The following is an 8,956-nucleotide window of genomic DNA, read 5'->3' as shown; positions in this document are numbered from 1 at the left end:
CATATTGATGTTTGGACATGAGCATTGAACTAACCTAGTTAGTCCTTACCCTTAGCTTAGCTCAACTAACTTGCATTGGCCCTTATGGTCACTATTTGATGGCCATCCCATATATTGACTTTCACATCACTAAGTTCTTTGCCATCTCGCTTTTTGACATGCCACACCACCTTCCTCATACCTAGGCTGCTCCATTCTTCCCCTCGTATTAATTATAAGCCACTAAAAGGCCATGGAATTGAGCTGCATTAAGCTCATGCCTTGGAACTTCCTTGAGGTCCCTTGGAAATGAAATTTGGTTATTCAACTCCTTCAGTCATCATGGTTTCTTCTTGCCCATGCATGGATGATCCCTCCCTCTTCCATTTCCTTGGTTTGGCTCAATTTATGCTCAAATCTATATATACTCCCTCACTCATCCTTGTAATGACTTTTGTTTGTTGAAAGAAAATTTGTTTCCTTTAAGTACACTGCTCTCTTATGTGCTTCCCACAATAAGCGAAGAACTGTTGCACTGTTTGAGTTCATCTCTTGAAGAAAGGCTTCCAAGGATGGAAGGAGAAAATAAGCCACCCAAATATTTTTCTCATTTAGGATTGATATATAGACACCTTTGTTTAAAAAAATAGTTTTTGGTGCGTGCTTGGGGCGAGCCTCGGGATGGGGTGTAAGGCCTTCCACCCGACGCCCTTGAGGGGGCGTAAATCATGCTGGTCTTATGCCTGGGAAGAACTGGAGCACAATACGACCTCATGGGGCATACACCCTGCCTCCTAATTGAATAAAAAGGTTAAAGAATCTCTAATTCTAAATAACTGTCTGATTTGAGCTTCTCCCGCATGCACTCTGCTCCCGCATGCACTCTGATCTCTCCATTGCATGCATAGTCGAAAAAGATCCCGCCGCCGTCTGCTTCGTCCCTCGCACCGTCGCACACAGGTAATCCCACAACAGACTCATATGCTTCGTCTCGCACTCAGTCTCATATGTGTCGTCTTCATCCGACATGCAGGCGATTTTCATCTCGCACGCAGGCTTTGATCAAGCTTGTTTGCATCTTCTCCCACACTCGTATCTTCTCCTCTCCTGCACCCACATTGTTTCTCCCATTATGGCACAGTTAGTGAGGTTTGCAATTTTTTATGCTTTTGTAAGTGTTTTTTGTTACTTTAGAGTGTAGATATAGTGAAATTTTATGATTCTTTTTGTTTACTGTAACCAATGAGTTAGTAGATGTAGTGAAATTTGATTGTTTTGCGGATTTTTATGCTTTTATGAGTCTTTAATTCATCATTTCATTGCAGCTGCAGTGAGGTTTCTGTAGCTTTAGTAATTTATTGTAGCTGCTACAGTGAACCACAAACTTGTTTTTTTTTCTTTCATGTTAAAGGTTTGCTAGAGATCACTCTAGCTACAATAAACCACAATTATTTTCATGCTTATAATAAACCATAATTTTTATTTCATGTTTGCAATATGCTAGAGGTGGATTTAATCTGATTTTTTTAGTATGTTAAGTTAGTTATTAACTTGTAATTTAGGCAACAATGATATGGAGAAACAAATTATGAATGCACCTGAGATTGAGCATGATGAGAATGCAGTTGTGATTTGGAAACAACTATTGATGAAAAAGAAGAAGATTTTGGTGATGAATTTGAAGAATGAATAGCCTTCAAAGATTGACTTCAAATGATCATAAATTTATTTCTCAAACATGTTTACTTATTTTTATATTTTGCTATTTCTTTGGTGGATTTTTGCCAGTATCTTGAAGATTCTAATTTTAGATGACTTCTTTTGTTCGTGTTTAATTTTTTTATTATGCACAAATAGTTTTTTTTTTCATCTTAATATTTATATTCTTTATTTTTTTTTATAATGCGGGACTCACACTCGACGCCTTAGGGATTACGCCTCACCTCATAACAACTAAAATACCATACCAACCCCCATGCCTTTTAAAACATTGATAGACACTTAATATGAATCTTTTTTTTTTGTTCGTATGATATGATTTGCAATAACTACTATCATTCTTTTGTGCCATAGCCTTCTTGAAACCCAAGCCTTTAATAGAGCTAATCAAACAATCAAAATATGACTTGCGAGCAGGAAATAAAAGTAGAATTTGATGTTGGGTATTGTGGTGAAAATGTGAAGACCCGGTCCACCACAATTTAATTATTTTCCTAATTAAGAATCTCCCCTACCTTTCCACCCACCGCTCATCTACCTCCCTCCTACCGCTCTCATGGTTTCTATAAATAATATCTTTTGACTTGTGATGCACAAAAAATATATGCATATTTAAACCTATATTTTATACTCATTTTTTGTGATATTGCACTTTAAAGGAATGTATTTTCTTTAAAGGAATGTTGTGATATTGCACTTTAAAGGAATGTATTTTTCATGTTTTATTGTAGATTATTGATTTTTAGGACTTGAAGCAAAAATAAACAAAAAATGATGGAATTTGGAGTCAAAATGACATTTTTGAAGAAATACTCAGCGCTGACGGCGCCAGGATGGACGCCGACGGCACAAACTTATAGAACAGAGGCCAGAATATCCTAAGCGTCGACGGCGTCGGGAGCAACACAGACAACGCCATTTGACAGAAAGCACGAAATTAATTCACGGGGCCATGGGCGCCGACAGCGCCAATGTCGGTGCAAGACCGATTTCTAGAAGATTCGACAAATTGGACGCTTTTTGAAGAGTTTTTGGATGCTCATATTGGAAACCAACATTATACTCTATTTAGAGCGAAAATTGATCAGAAAAATCCCTCTTCCACTCCCCCCAACCACTTAAAGTCCATTAGTCATTTATTTTTTTAGAGTTTTGAGTTTTTGTGGTGAGTTTAAGTGTGAATTATTTTCTAAGAGTTATTAGAGAGGGAGAGAAGTGAGAGATTTCTTCTTCCTAAATCTTCTAAGAGAGAATCAAGAGTATTGTAAATAGAGAAAGAGTCCAAGAGAGGCTACAAGAGATTTGGTTTGAGAAAGAGTTTCAGATAAGTGTTGTTTGTTTATTATTATTGTATGAACTTTCTTTTATATATAAAATTTGTGTTTTGTTGTATCTTTCTCATGAAGTCTGAGTAGTTTCCTTTATCTTTCTCAGTACTCTGAGATATGGTGAAATGAAGAGATAATTTGGATGTGCCAATTTTAAAATAAAAAATAAATTGTGATGGTTTTTCAACTCCGTTCTTAATTTACTTTTTGATATGGTCAATTGAAATGTTAAAATATGTTGTGAAACATATGATCTGAGAAATGAAGTATGAGTTCTACAACATAATGAGAATCACATTTAATTTCATGGAGAAGTATTTTGTTCATATAATTAAGTGCAAATAAATAGGAAAATATAAATTGTTGGGTGTAGAATTGGAATTTTAGGGTAACAGACTAAAATCCCCAATTTGGTTTTAGTGTTTAAGAACTAAAGTAAGTGTTAGCCTTCAGGGGAAGGGAAGTAGGAGCTCTGAAGTGAGAGCCAGTATCCTCCCAGCCTAATCACAGATTTAGAGAATTAAAATTGCTCCTATTTGACACAATACATATTTGAAACCTTTATTTTATCTCATTTTACCAAAAACTCATTGTAGTGGAAAAGATATTTTTCATATTAACTTCATCACATAAACATAGTTTGGTAGTTACTATTTAAACTTTGCAGTTCAGTTTTGCTAGTAGTTAATAATTTAGTTCTGATGATACATCAAATATTCAAAATTAGTGATAATAATTTTATTTTATTGATGTGAATTTCCTAGTTAATTTATCATCTCAAATTTAAACCTTCCTCGTGGGATCGATATTTGCGGCTTAAATATAAAGTCATGTATTACTTGATAACGATGTGTAAATTTGCTTATAATCTTTACATAAATTGCTTAAATTTTTTATTCATAAAATAACACATCAAGTTTTTGGCACCATTGTAAAGCGAAGTCAACTTTCTATATTTTGCACAACTATATCATCAGGGTCAGCTTGTCATAAACAAGCCAAGCCAAGTCCTCTAAAAGTCCTCTAAGAGAGAAAGAGAGGAGGAAGGGAGAGAGAGAGGAAGGGAGAGAAGAAAATAAAGATTTTCTTGTAAACGTTGAGACGCTTGACGGTGTAATTCCTCGAAGAAATAAAATCCTTCGTAGCTCCGTGGACGTAGGCAACTTTGTCAAATCACGTAAATCTGTGTGTCGCTCTGGTGTTTTTCTGTGTGTAATTTTTTCTCATTCCATTTTTTACTTTATTGTCGTTATTTTTCACAACAACTGGTATCAGAGCCTTGAGTTTGGATCTAAGGAAGAATGATGGGCAGAGATGAAGTGATGACATTAGAGATCGAGAAGTTCAATGACACATATTTTGCTTACTAGAGGATGTAGATAGAGGACTACCTCTATGGGAAGAAACTTTATTTTACGCTATTGGGAAAGAAGCCAAAAAAGATGGACAATGTGGAATGGAATCTGTTGGATCAACAGGTTCTGGGGATTATTCGATTAACCCTGTCGAGATTGGTTGTCTGCAACGTCATCAAGGAAAGGACCACTGCAGATCTCATGGCGGTTTTATCAGGTATGTATGAAAAGCCATCGGTGAATAATAAGGTGCATTTAATTAAAAGGTTATTCAACTTGAAGATGACGGAAGATGTTTCGGTTGCTCAACACCTGAATCATTTCAATATTATCACAAATCAATTATTGTCTATTGAAATTAATTTTGATGATGAGATATTGTTGACCTCACTTTTGGATGAGGGTTTTGGGTCTTTCCTTTAGTGACTAGGATCTAGCCTTATGACTTTTCTAATGACTATCTTAGCATCTTAGAAATAGTACACACCTTTTCCTTAGATATTTCAACCAAATTTATGTTCTCTATGTTGGTTCTATATGTGATCAATAATCTTTAATACAAAGATTAAAGATTATATAAGGGAACCCTGATGAGAATTCCTATAGGACCTTTGGACCACATGAAAGCCTTGCACTGCTCTACACCTTTTTTTGGACTTCAATACATTGCATCATCATTCATAATCGTCATGATGATCATAAACATTGCATTTTCATATCACAATGCTGCAATCATTATACCCATGAGGCTGACCAAAATTATTTGAACTCAGTTTCCCCTAAAATACCCCACATGAATATTTCAATTCTTTAAAATTTCCCAAAACTGTCATTGAATCACAAAATCCACTTCAAACCATTTGATGTTATCATTTAGACCATTTGAAACCCAAAAATTGCAAAAATACCAGATTTTCCCAACCCAAAAATTACCAAAATATCTCTGAACCCACAAATGCCCAATTTTTCAAAATCTCCCAGAGTCACTGACAAGTCCTAAAAATCACACCAAATCATTCCTTATGTCTTTCTGAGAATTTTGACTGTAATATTGTCATACTTCCGAATAAATTTTTGCCACTTCGACGCCAAAATAACGAATACTTAAAAAATGCTTCGGGGATCATAAAACCTTCCACATTGATCGAAAATGACCCCGAACACTGTCGTTTTACTCCAAATTTCTTCCTGAACCACCTCGAGCCTTTAAATCAATTTTTTGTCAACTTTGACCAAAGTTGACCAAAATTACCAAAATGTTACTCATGACCCAAAAAATTCTCAAATCCTCCTAAATCATTTCAAACACCCTTGAAATCAATTCTTGACATCCATTGGGTCGAATTTGACCAAGTTCACTCATTTTGATAAAAATCGTCAAATTGAGCTTCATGACTAATCAAATATCTCAATTTGAAATTCAACATGTCTAGATCCAATTTCAAATAAATCCAAATCAATTTAATTGGTTCATGATAAATTTTCAAAACGGTCGATCGCGAACAAAAAAAATCAACAAAAATTAAATTTGATGCATTTTTTGACTCGATCGCTGAAAAAGTGGTCCGAACGACCCCGTATGACGAAATGGATCACGCGAGCGTGTCCGGAACGTTGATTTCGCCTAAGGAGATCGTTCATTTGCGAAAAATGCGCGGAGTGATTTATTATTATATAAAAAAATACAAAAAAATAAAATAAATCCTATTATCCAATCCAGTTTTAAGTCACGCATGGCATGGTAATATATATATATAATAATAATAATAATAATAAAAACACACATGCTTAAACCCATCTCCCTCTCCCTCCCACGCCAACAAACACCATTTAAAAATCATTTCTCTCTCTCTCCCACTCCCTCTACCACGTCGAATTTTTCCCTCAGGTCCCCGTATGGTGCGCTACGTCCGCTATCCAAGCAAAAGACGTCATCTGGACTTGCGAGACCCATATTTACACATCATGAAAAAGGAAAAATTTTCGCGTTAAGCCCGACCCAGCTCGACGTGCTAAATGTTACGTATTATCCCGTCATTTTGGCGTATTCCCGCCTATTTTTTGCGTATTATTCCCTCAAAAATTTCTATTCTGCATTATTCAGTAGAAAAGAAGTTTTCAAAAAGGGTTTTTTTGGCTCAGATGGGGTTTGGTCGCTGCATTTATGATGTAGTAGATTTCTCTCTTAATGAAGAGTTTGAGCACATGGATGACGAAATGAATGTCAACATATTAGAAACGGAGGTAAGATTTCTTGCTTACTTCAACCGTTTTCTGTTTTCCCTAGAGTAACCCAACAATAACCTGAGAAAGTAACCCACCAGACCTCTAAAAACAGTGAGATTTTGTGTGAATCTTTGATTATTGTTAGGTTATTTCATCATTATTTAAGGTTTAGGGTTATTTATTTTTGGGTTGATTGAAGAAATACTCAATAACCCGAGAATAACCCAACAATAACCTAAAAATAACCTGCCAATAAACCCACCAGATCTCTTAAAAAAGTGAGATTTTGTGTGAATCTTGGATTGTCGTTAGGTTATTTCATCATTATTTAGTGTTTAGGGTTATTTATTATCGGGTTGATTGAAGAAATACTCAAAAACCCGAGAATAACCCAACAATAACCTAAGAATAACATGTGCATAAACCCACCAGATCTCTAAAAAAAGTGAGATTTTGTGTGAATCTACGTTTGTTGTTAGGTTATTTCATCATTATTTAGTGTTTCGGGTTATTTATTTTTGTGTTGATTGAAGAAATACTTAATAACCCGATAATAGCCCAACAATAACCTAAGAATAACCTGCGCATAAACCCACCAGATCTCTAAAAAAAGTGAGATTTTGAAAATGCGCATAAACCCACCAGATCTCTAAAAAAAGTGAGATTTTGTGTGAATCTTCGATTGTTGTTAGGTTATTTCATCATTATTTTGTGTTTAGGGTTATTTATTTTTGGTTTGATTGAAGAAATACTCAATAACCCGAGAATAACCCAACAATAACCTAAGAATAATGTGCGCATAAACCCACCAGATCTCTAAAAAAAGTGAGATTTTGTGTGAATCTTCGATTGTCATTAGTTATTTCATCATAATTCTGTGGTTAGGGTTATTTATCTGACTATCTCTATTGTATAATTTAAATTTATAGATATCTAGGGCAGAAACAGATTGCAATGATCCAATTGCTTGTAGCTTTCTTAATACTGTTGTCTGTAATGAGGAAGAGGCTTACAAACATTATTGTGCTTATACACATTATCTTGGTTTCACTGTATGCAAGGACCACACAACTTAATGGGCTAAATCCAAGAAAACCAAGTTGAAGGATTATATTTATGGAAAATCAGGTATATGGAAACTCAGTCAAAAAAAGAATACCCCATCTAGCCACTACTGTGAAGTACAGAAAGCGGATACATGGACTGGCTGTCAAGCAATGGTTCGCTATGCTATTGATCTTGATGGCAGTTGGACCATAAAGAAATTTGTTGAAATTCATAACCACCCATTGGTGGAATCCGGTGACAAGCACCTTCTACGTTCCAATCGGAGGATTAGCTAGTTAAATGCAAATTTACTAAGATCAATGACAGGTTCTAGGATTAGAGCAGCTTATACATTCAATTTCCTTGCTACAGAGGTTGGTGATGCACTAGACAAGATGCATACAACTTCATTCAAAGGGATAAAAGAAGCAGAATTGAACAGGGTGATGCCAACTCTCTCTTACAATTATTCATGGAGCGCCAAAATGAAGATAACATGTTTGCATGGGATTTCCAAAGTGATGAGGAGGGCAGACTTACAAGTTTTTTCTGGAGTGATGGGTTTTGTAGACTAGATTATGATTGTTTTGGAGATGTCATCATTTTCGACACTAGTTGCCGTTTGAATAAGTATAATTTATGTTGTGCTCCTTTCGTTGGGATTAACCACCATCGGCAAAACGTTCTATTCAGAGTTGGTTTTTTATCTGACGAGACGATAAAATCATTCAAGTGATTATTCAAAACCTTCATTCGTATAATAGATGATAAGTATCCAATTTCTAGTAATAACCTACTCATAACTTAAAAATAACCTACGCATTACTTCAAAATTAACAAATCAATACACTAAAAATAACGTACAAATAACCTACGAATAACCTGACATAACCTAAAAATATCCTATGAATAACCTATGAATAACCTGCGCATAAACCTGCAAATAACATAAAAATAACCCAGGAATAACCTAGGAATAACCTAAAATTAACTTAAAAATATCCTCAAAATCAGCCAGGAATAACCTACTAATAACCCAACAATAACATAAAAAAACCTACGCATTACTTCAAAATTAGCAAAACAATACACTAAAAATAACTTACAAATAACCTACGGATAACCTGACATAACTTAAAAATACCCTAGGGAATAACCTATGAATATCCTGCGCATAAACCTACAAATAACTTAAAAAAAACCGAGGAATAACCTAGGAATAACTTAAAAATAACTTAAAAATATCCTTAAAATCAGCCAAAAATAACCTAGTAATAACCTACTCATAACTTAAAAATAACC

This window comes from Phalaenopsis equestris, unplaced genomic scaffold (assembly GCF_001263595.1).
Source record: "Phalaenopsis equestris unplaced genomic scaffold, ASM126359v1 Scaffold234275, whole genome shotgun sequence".
NCBI classification, from domain to species: domain Eukaryota; kingdom Viridiplantae; phylum Streptophyta; class Magnoliopsida; order Asparagales; family Orchidaceae; genus Phalaenopsis; species Phalaenopsis equestris.
Note: the sequence above shows the minus strand (reverse complement) of the source record.